The 11264-nt window shown below is 44.6% G+C and overlaps 1 protein-coding gene across 2 annotated transcripts in view; it reads right to left on the bottom strand.

Moving 5' to 3' along the window:
- The window catches only part of DIP2C (disco interacting protein 2 homolog C), a 425367-nt gene that overhangs the window by 272326 nt on the left and 141777 nt on the right, over window positions 1-11264 (bottom strand). The window lies entirely within an intron of this gene.

The raw sequence follows: 11264 nt of genomic DNA, 5'->3' as shown, positions 1-11264 counted from the left end.
AAACACTCATTTTGTAATGAGAGGAGATAATTTTCAGTATCTAGGTATCTATGGTGAGTCCTGCTCAGCCTTTCATCCTGGGCACCACGTGTAACAGCCTTAGTCAGCCTTTGTTAAACACTCAGCAGGTGGCCTGAAAGAGCTCACCCAGCTTAAGGGGAGGGCCACCAGCCCCCTTGTTACAGTCCGATTTACCTCCAAGGAAAGGGCAGCAGGTGGGGGGTGGGCTTGATCACCTAAAACGCGCGCGGGCGTGCGCGTCTAACTTAAGAACCTCAATTGTAACTCTAGGAACCCCGGAACACCCAGAAAGGGATATAAACATGTAAAGTTCTGATTTATAATTAAAAAATGACAAAAAACTGTAGCACTACTTCTGCCAATAACTCTATCAACACAGCACTGGGTAATATTTTGAAAAATTTGCTATTCAGAGATTCAAAAAGCAGCAAGTTGCTGTTAACTTAAGTGTATGAGACTGCTAATAAGAAATGCTTTCCTGTTAGTCTTCTATATTTACCTCAGTTGTGGAGTGTTTTCTTCAAGACGGCTCTGCATATTTATCTATTGGGTTGGCCAAAAAGTCCATATAGTTTTTTCCATAAAACAAAAGACACATTTTTCATTTTCACCAATATGTTTACTGATTTAAGTATTTTGAGCATACTGTGTATCTCCCACTATTGGCTTCTAGTAGGTAGAGGCCAGGGGTGCTGCTAAATCTCTTCCAGTGCATAAGACAGCCCCACAGCAAATAGTTGTTTGGCCCAAATGTCAATAGTACCAAGAAACTTTGCAAACCACTTTTGACATGTTCGATCAGTCACAGCACCTTCTCCATACACTGCACAAATGATTTTTTGGGTTTCAGTTGTGTTTTCACCTTTCTTGAAATAATAAAGTACGAAATGCTGAAAATATTGCATATTTCCATCTGCCTTCAATATTTAAATAGCTATACAAAAATTCACCAATTTTGATAAGTTTTTTTTTAATGCACACTCATGTGACAGCTGTCACAATGCAATCTAACAAAATCATTTCAAATGAAGTTAACAGCAACTAAGCAGTACTAAAGCCATTGTATAGAAAAAAAACGAAATGAACTTTTTGGCCAACCCATCTGAGATCCTTACATCTACAAAAACCCTATTTCATTTCTTTTTTTTATAGGTCTGACAAACCTATAGAGCACAGGTTTGTCAGACACAGATAGGAGGCATAGGACAAATATGTAGTTAAGTACAATGTGACTGGTAGGTGGGAAAACCCAAAAGATGCCAAAATTCACCAGACACCCTTATATACCCAGAACACATGCAATCACATAATATTCATGCAGTCACCAGCGCTGACACCCATCCTGCCTCAGACACACCAAAAACACCCATGACTGTTCTTTAGGCTAACTGGCAACTACAGCTGTGGCCCTGAACCCCAATTGCTCAGAAAGACAGGAAAACAATGCACACTTTAGGATCTGAACAGAGCAGGCCCCTGACCGCACCCCACACCGAGATGCATGAACCTAGCCCATCCCTGCCCGTGCTTTCTCAACAGGTGTTCCACGTTGATTATAAATTGTGTGACTGGCACAGAGTCTAGCCTGTGCTGGTCCTGTGATCCTGGGAACAGCTGGCCTGGAAGGAGGTTGGGAGATGACCCGTACGGGGGGCTATGTTTCCAAAGGATGTGTGCGTTCTTCCCTCTGTGTGAGCAGTGCCCACCCCACTGCCCCAGTGAAGCTGTACCCAGGGAAGGGAATGCTTCCCTAAAAGCCTACAACCCCATTCTCCTGGCCCTGGCTCCCACCCACTGTCCCTCAGAAGCTCATCCAACGTCATGTCCCTCAACAAGGTATCTTCCTTCCTTTCGGCTCCTTGGAGCACAGTTTGCTGTCTCCAATGACAGCAGTCAATTCCTCAGGTTCCTATCTCTAACAAAGAAAAACAACTCCAAATGCACAGCATCATCTGGAGCAGCTCATCCCACCACTAGCCACCAGAGTCACCTCAGTATCTCGGTCATTCCCAAACCATCCACTGCCAACAATCAGGCCATTTTAATATTTTAACTAAAAGTGATTTAAAAAGTAGTGAAAATGCTCCAAAGCCAAAGAACATTTTTAAACAATCTGACTGGAGGTGCGGGGTGTTCAAATCCTGCCCCTCTCAATAGCACACATCCGCATTTTTCTGCAAGACATTTAAAAAGTTGTTTGTGTCAAGGTTAAATATTACAATCACTAGGATGTGTCCTTACTTCCAAAAACAAAAAACGAAAACCCAAAAACAAACAATTCTCATTCCCACAAAATCCCCCAAAACAAAACCTAAGCTGACAGTTTACAGGAAGAGGCTGTTATTTAAGCAAGGCTTCCCCATGAATCTGCATAATTAAGCTATAATTCAGCTATAGCTGAACATAATTCACTCGTATTTTAATTTCTCTGAAAAGCATGAGGGACAGATTTGAAGAGACATGCTCGGAGGAGGAAGTCAAAAAGGAAAATTCACACCAATACGTGAGTTTTCAAAAGCCAGCGTTGCTTCCTCGCCAACAGAAGAGACCATCTTTCCAGGCAACAGTAAGGAAGCCAGTGAACATGGTTCCCCTGAAAAAGGTGTTGTCCCCCAGCTGCCGGGGGAACCACCTCGGCCGGGGTTCTCACTCAACATGTCTACCTGATGTGGTGTTCGTCTTCGAAACCCACCTGTGCGCTCAGTGGCCCTGCTGGTAGAGCAGGTCCGTACTGCTAGGAGGACCTGAGGCTCGGTCTGTGAAAAAGCACAGGTGTCCCTGTGGATTAGGCCACGAAGACGGCTTCTCCCTGAAAGTCCCAGGCAGTTCTGGTACTAGCTTGGTTTGGAAAGCTCTGGAAGGGACCTCCAGCTCCACGACACCGACAGGCCATTGTCCCCCGCATTCCCAGGCTGAAGCTGGTGGGCACGGGGCCGCAGAGGCGCGTACTTCTCTGAAGACCTACGTGCCCTGACAAACCAAGCGCTGGTTCGAAGAACGCTAAGAACCACCTGCGGGCGCCCTCAGCGCCACCCAGCCAGGAGCGCCACACGCAGCCTGCCCTGCTGCCCGGGGCTCTCAGGGGCCCGACGTGCACAGAGCCGCGCGGGAGCTCGTTCTCCTGCTCACTCCCGGTAATGGCCGGACGCCAGCCCGCAAGCCCCACGCATGCCCCACACACGCCCCAGCAGCCACGGTAACTAATTGCACAGATCTAGGTATCACTTGTCCAGGTTCTCGCCTTCCTAAATGTTCTTCCCACAGCTGAAGCTGCTCCAAGTAAAAACCTACTCTCAAGGTTCTCGGAGGGCAGGTTTCCCACGTGCCCAGGTTGTCACACCTGCCCTCGCCAGATCTCCACCCCTTTCGAAGTGAATACCGTGCAGCTGTGCTCACTTATTGCCGTGGGGAGGGTAGATGCAGAGTGCTAAGGGATGGGCAACCCTGTTCGGAACTTTTCAGGAAAAACCAAGGATTAAATGAATGTGCAACTCTTGCTGCCATGCAGAGGAAACTAACGCACTATGGCTGCATTTCCTGCTGCTCTGCTAAAAACCACCTGGGAAAAAGAAACTCATGTTTACATATATTGATACTTTTCTCTCTGTATGAAGTACAGGAGTAAATTGAATGTAAGGTAGAAATTAATGATATGAACTATAACATAGTGTGGCTCGCTGCATCTAATAGGCACAAATATACAGTTTAAGGTCCTATGAAATGGAGCATAATGATTTTTTTGGACGTAAGTTATATGGTAACAAGTTTCAGATACAACATCTTCCACATTCTAAAGTAACACCAGCAAAAAAGTTCATTGAATGTCTTTTTTAATGGAAACGGACAAACCACAATGTCCCTCCTTATAAAGCATACATTTCGTGGTTTTTCAGTATACTCTCAATGAGCTAATTTGTTGCAAATTTCTAACATCTGGCTTACTACAAAATAGCAGGATTCTCCTATCTGCTTCTGTATCAGTTTGTTGTAATAAGTGTGTAGTTTTGGCTGAAGTATATGAAGAAAGTCTGGCCTCAACTGATACAGAATTGGAAAAGGAAAATGTGTTTGTTTTGTTTTGTTTTGAGATAACTTTTGGTATTTTCCTTTGATGTTATGCCAAATTTAATAACTGGGACTTCCTTTACCCTTGTTTGGAATTTGAAATCTTATCAGTGAATCTTTCATGTTCAATTCCTTTTAAATCCATATCTTGTACTTTGAGTTGCTCTTTTATCAACATGATTTTGTAAGCACACTTTGGTCACTTAGTAAAAGGCGAAAGACTTACTCATTCTGAAGAGAAACCAGAATATACTTTGGTCACTTAGAAAACACTGGCTTACTGAGTTACGCATGTCTTTCAAGTGCTGACACAGTTAGTTCATCACAAAACACCCAAAACATTACATGTAGTAGAACTACCACTCATCTTGTCAGAAATGGTGGTAGATGCAAGATTTCTAACATTTTAATATTCACTTGAAAGCTCAAATTTTATCACTGGAGACAAATAATGTAACTTTTTTTTCCTGAAAAAGTCAATTCCTTCAATTCTGAGAAACATCTGCAAATACCTAAGTCTGAATAGCCTTAGTTTATAAGTCACCTTTTACATAAAAAATAGGCTGTGCCTTGGGAAAAATGGCTAGTTCTGCTCATCACAATGTTTTTTCTTGGGACACCCTCACAGTTTAGTACGTTTCAGAGCACCTTACATATACTTTTCACTTCATAGCTCAGAATGTTGAAGAGTACCTGGGTGTTACAATTTAGGAAATCTGAAACTTTTACTGATTCATCAAGTCTATTTCCAAGTGAAACTGGCCTCCCCCCCCCCCCCCCCACCCGCCGTGAGTCCGTGAAGGTGAAGAATGAAGTAACAACCAGTACAGGATGGCGCCGCCACCTTGATTCAGGTCCAGACACCCACAGATTGCTCACCATTCCCTATATGCATCTATCATCGGTGTAAATATCCACACAGTGAGAAAGACAAGTAACATCTTAGAATTATTATAATTTTTATGACCTTGAGAATCCTCTGAAAGGATCTGGGGCACCCACAGACCACACTTTGAGAACGGCTGTCTGACTCAGGAACAGCTAGGCCAGGGAAGCAGACACAGCACAACTGCTGGCCCTAAACTTTTCAGCATTGCACCTTTCAGCCCAGTGATGTGTGGAGGATAATAAAGAGTTTAAAAAAACTGAGAACTATTGTTTTAAATTTTATATTCAGACTTACTTAAAATAGTAAACCGCCAAGAACTCAGAAATTAACTAACTAGAGAAAAGGCTCAATGTAGTCCCATCTAATTTATGGCCACTGAGATAACTGAGAATGATTCACGACTCATCAATAAGAAGTTATTTAATTTATAAATAAAATTACTATAATCTAGAGTTCAAAGAGAATTATGTACTCGTAGAGCAGACCATTTTTGGACTGAAACACCAGGTACACTGGACTGGTTATAAATATATCAAACCTATTTATCATTTCTATTCCTTATCCTACCAACACTCATTAGCTTAATTTTCAAATTCCATTCTCAAAATTATTTTTCATTTTATTAACAAGCTTTTGTTAAATCAGACCAGTACTGACTTCAAATTCACAATAGTATGTCATATGACCTGGATCCATTAGGACTCAGTTCAAATAATCAAAATAGAAAACTTCAAATTCCAGGGGCTTACATATGCCTCTGTCAGTTTCTTGCTCACACAGATAACAGTAGGGGGCCTGAGCTCCTCCCAGCCCACCCTCCCCAGCGATGTCCTTAGTCTTCTGGTCCAAGTCACCTACTAGAGCTCCAACCAACACGGGAAGCAGGTACCCATACTTTAAAAGCTTCACGGAAGGAACATCAGACAACACTCATACTTCCTTATTTGCCAAATCTTTGTCACATGGTCACAGCAGGCAGGACAGGGAAACAGCTATTCTGTTGCTGGATAGCAAGTGCCCAAGAAATATCAGGGTTGTTGCTAATAAGAAGGCGAGGATACCGGAGACAATGAGCACTCTCAGCCCACAACCTGACACCCAGCACTTCTACACAGCCTATCCAATCTGACCCTCATTATAACTCATGAGGTATCCAAAGGCATTATTATTTTCACCATTTTATAAATATGAAAACTAAGATTCAGAGAATGGACAATGATCATATGCTCTACCAGCAGGCTCCCAGAAATACTTTCAAAGTAATAAATATCTCACATATACATTACCCATATAAAATATGAATACATGACACAAATAAAATATATATATTTACATAGGCCACTGTCTTCTGCAGGACATCCCTGCAGAAGAGCGCGGCCTGCCCGGTTCCTCTCCTCTTCCCTCTCCATCCCCTTTGTTCCTCTCCTCTCCTGACTTTGAACCACACCCCCAACCCCTAATGACCCTCACACTTTATATGACCCTGCCACCTGCTCTGCTTAGGCAGCTCCCCACACCTGAAACAGCCCAGTCTTTCATTTCCACCCTCAGATACCTGTTCTTCCTTCAAACTCAGCTCTAAGCCACTCCTTACATGAAACCTCTCTCCATCAGAATTGTCACTATATTGCCAACTTCTGCGGGACACTTTGTGACTGTAATTTATAAAGTGTTATTATACCTGCCCCTCCTGCGACCATGCCTAGGACGTATCCATGAGGAAAAGAAGGTGGTGAGTGGTCCTTTCTCTCTGAGGCACTCCATGTGCTTCCAGGATACCCAGAGCACCTTTCACGCCAGGCCACGCATGCAAGTCCCTGCTCCCCATGGGAGAGCGTCCAGAGGACAGGAGGAGAAGGAAGGCCGGAATGGGCTGCTGGGAAGGAGGGAGTCATGCTCTGCCTCCAGACAGACCCATCCCATGAAACCTCCCGGCTTGGAGACTCTTTCTGAGCACACCAAGCCCCGAGGCAGCCAGAGACCAGGGCCGTCGCTGAAGTGTGGGAGGGCAGCTTTCAGGGAGGGGGAAAAGTGAGTCCCCAAATCCCCAGACTGTGGAACGGCTGCACAGGCTCAGGGACTCTGAGCATGATTTATGGATGACATTTTAATTAAAATGTTATACCCAACTTTAAAGAAACGTAGCAATTTAGGCCATTGTGTACAATAAAGCACAGTACAAATATAGCACTTCCGGGACCAGGGACCAGCACACTGACTCATTGACAGGGGCAAATACAGTAGTTCAACTCATCCCCCAAAATGGGAGCAAGGAAAAGTCATTTAAAATTAGAAAGAGAAATCCTAAATGGTTCATTTGTCCAATCCCCACAGCTGTGAATGGGAAATAAAAGAGTATAAATTCTCCTTCGAGTTAACAACACAAACTGTTCCCATTGACTTTCTACTTGACAGAAAACAAGACACTCATCAAGGACTCTGCAAGGAATGGCCTAGGGATCCCAACACTGCAAGGTTATCTTTGTAAAGAAAAAAAAAATTGTTATGTAAATGTGTATAAAGGTTTTCACTTTTTCATTATTGTGCCATATCCCCCTGAGAGCCTTCTTAGATTCTTCCTAATCGCCCACCCTCAGGGTATTTGGACAACAGATAATCTGTGCATCCGGGTACATAGGGTGACCCTTCGGAGGGACATGAACAGTGCAGATGCCCGCCAGGACAAGTCATCCTGTTGAGAACGCATGATAACACACATACAGATACAGGCCTTGCCTATAAAAGGAACTATCTGTGCATGCAGACAGGCAAGATGTGGCACATGAAAAGAAAAATGAAGGTAGAAAGAGTAAACGATACTCAACACTAAGGAAAAGGTAGTGTGTGTCCCCTGTGATCATGCCAGACTGTACCAGGGCGCGCAGAGGCAGCCTTGCCGCGAGCTCACAGGTATCACTTTGCTCGCACTCTATTCCTCTCTCTGGCCCTGAGGCTCACAGCCAGTGCAGATATTTACCCACAAAACTAAGTGTCTGTGAGTGACACAGCACAGATACACACAATGGGTGGGTGGACACCAACTGGAGCACATGCTACTTAAAAAAGGGGTTCACCTCATCAGACTAAATACTGTGACATTATAAACACACAAAGTTTATATTGCAGAACCATGCTGCTCCATTCTATAGTCACTAGTGACATCGGGCTACTTAACATTCACTGAAAGTAAATAAGATTAAAATTTTGATTCCTCATCTGCACTGAAAGCATTTCATGTGCTCAATAGCCACATGGGGGTGCTTTCTACAGCACTTTCCATTGCTGTAGAAAGTTATATGGGACAGAGCTGTTCTGGACCCTCTCAATACCTACATAAATAAAACTTTATTTCCTGTAGATGTTACCTTCTTCCCATTTAAAAAAATCAGGCTCTTTAAACAATCCAATCTGTATTGACTTTGTCTCCTGAGTGTCTTTAATCTTTGTTTATAACAAACATAAGCAGAAAATCTTCCCTCCCCTCTCAGCTAAGGAGGGTAGAAACCTGAAGTTCTAGAAAATCAGAAACAAAATGATAACCCTATCCCCTTCCCCCTACAATTTTAAAAATCTCCTTAAAATTCAGGATAACTGTCCGAGTAGTAATAAGAGAACATCCACAGGACATTTGGTGACAGGAAAGGAAGATGACCCAGGTTCTGGCCTCAAACTCACCCATGGCTTCCACTGTCCTTGCTGAGTGACAGCCATGGCTCAGGTACCCTCGCTCTTTCCTCTGCCCCATGGACATACAAACTCACCCCTTTGATGCCACTTTCCAAAAAATCCACCACAACCACCAGCACCGCCACCATCACCAACAACGCCACTGCGGGGCTCCTGCCCGGAGTCTGGGCTCATTTTCAGAGCAAACCTAGCCCTGTGAGCAGGTCCCACGTTCCTTTACAGAGCTCTTAAGAGAAGGAGGCCTTGGTTCTCAACCCCAGCCCCAGAGCTCCTGCCTCCTGTCGAGTCCAGCACCAATGCAGGTTCAGTTTAAGGAAACTCCTCCCGCCCCCCTGCCCCCCGCCTCCCAGAGAGGAAGTTCTCAGGTCACATGTGATCAGCCCAACATCCATCCACCAGTGTCTCCTGAGCCCAATGCATGTTACAAAGAGAATCAGAGCCCCTGCAGATCACTCACTGCCAACTTTCAATCTTTTCTAGGACATTCCAAATGTTAACTGCCTGAAGTTCAGTCTCCACTGATCAGGAACACCTTCTGGGAAAATGTACACATGCCTGTCTTGTGTGGGCAATAGAGTAAAGTCAGTGTAGACTCATTGTCCAACCCAGGCTCAGCAACCAATAAGGACAGACTTGAGATCCCGACAACTGTCCAGAATTGTCCTCTCTCTGTCCTGTGACAGGGTCTGTGACAGAACCACAGAATTCTCAGGAAAGCATTAAGCCCAAAGCTCTCTCAGTGGAGCAGTGATGGGTCAACTCTGGTTTCTCCAGCCCCAGGTTTGCCTGCCCCTCCCCAGACCGTCAGACGACTTGCAGGTCTCTGCATCACTGCCCCTTCATCTAGACGTGAGGGTGATGATGAGAACACCCCCCTCCTCCAGGAAGGGCACTCCCTCTGGGTCCCTCAAAGTTACTGCTGTAAGAAGTAAGGGGAGGGCCTCTCATCTCTTTGGAAAACAGCTGCTCCTACAACTTGGGTAGCAGTGCTCTGCATCTTTAGTGACCCCGCTTCGGTTGCTATAGTGAAACACATTCTGTCACTGTCAATAGCAGCTCTATAAAGACCAAGAACTATACCTAACTTTAGAGATAGACTCTCCACACGTTCTATTCAGTATTTAGAAAGAAAGCATCGTGAAGTTCTAGTAGAAAAAAATTCTTTGTACAATCTGTCACATGGAGAGAGTAGAAATTTATCTGGGATTTTAATAAGATCTGTGGAGAGTAACAGATGGAGCTATTTTTTTAGGAACAGAGCTTGCTGGCTTTTTAGAAACATAGTAAAGTCACTGCCAAGTAAAAAGGTTGTTTATGCTTTTGCTTTTGAAATGGAGGGGAAAATCCTTCCTTATTATTCTGATATATTAAGTACTGAAGTATTCTGATACACTGATATGAAGTATTCAACGATATTTGGTCTACGTCACTCCTTAAATAAGACTTTGACAGAGGTGACAAAACATCCTGAATAAGCCTGCTTCCAGCTGGTCTGTGGACAGAGGTCGTGGGGACATCATGCAGAATTTCCCGCAGGTCTGGCGTCTGACCCAAGGACGGGAAGCCACGTGCATTGCCATCACAGGGGAAGCCCACGTTTGCTATTTTATCAACAGTGTTTGCCTCTGACACAGAGCGAGGACCATTTTCAAGCAGAGGGCTTGGTGCTGTTGAATGTCCTTTCCCACCACGTGTCCCTGGACCCCAACCTCTTGAGCCAAGCGTACCTACAGGCCTGGCCAGGGGTCTCCCCGCTCAGGGGCCCCAGCTCTCAAAGCCCCGCTGAGGGCTGTGGGCTAGGGCATCAGGAGCCGGGAACTGCTGCCTTTTTCCTCCCTTCCATGCTGCTGCTGGGTCCTTGTGGGAGCCACACAGTGCCAGCTGGACGCTCACTGAGGCCCCATCCTGGAACAGCCCACGACGCAGCGCTTGTACACTCACGACAGGACTCTGATGCGCACAGAAACTTCACAACGCAGGTGCTACTACTCAGTTGCCTCCAGCATTTGTTTAGCGAACACAAAACCACAATGCCATTCACTTCAGTTGTGCAAGGCATTACTTAACCACCCTGTGCCAAGGCCACATTTATCCAATGGACCACAAAAGTTCAAAGTCTGGTATAATGCATTTATATCTCATAAAATTCCGGGTCGCCACTTCTATTTTTCACTTGTTCATTAAACAAGCTTCTTGTGAGCATGTACACTGAATATTGTGGAAGTGGTGAGTAGGACTAGTCCACAGCTTCAAGAAATACACAGCACAGAAAAAATACACATACACACACACGTAACTATAACATGATATAGAAACAGCAGAACCTCAGAAGGGGTATTTATGAAGAGCTCTAAGGTGACAAGAAGACGACCGTCTCATCCATGGCAGGTAAGCAGTGTTTCCTGGACAAAGTGATAGCTAAAAAGATGCCTGCTCTTTCATGTTTAGATTTTGGTGGGATCAGATATTGGATGGCCACATTCTGCATGCTATTTCTCTAAAATACATCACTGCAAGGAGAGACAATAACTTATCACAAAATAATTTAAGTGTCATGCAGCCTCTGAGTGGCTCATGGGAACAGGAGTGCATTTCCAATGTT

This window comes from Pteronotus mesoamericanus, unplaced genomic scaffold (assembly GCF_021234165.1).
Source record: "Pteronotus mesoamericanus isolate MK-2021 breed Mesoamerican mustached bat unplaced genomic scaffold, CSHL_Meso_final scaffold_232, whole genome shotgun sequence".
Taxonomy (NCBI): Eukaryota; Metazoa; Chordata; class Mammalia; order Chiroptera; family Mormoopidae; genus Pteronotus; species Pteronotus mesoamericanus.
The sequence above is the reverse complement of the archived record's forward strand: the minus strand, read 5'-3'. Positions and strand labels throughout refer to the sequence as shown.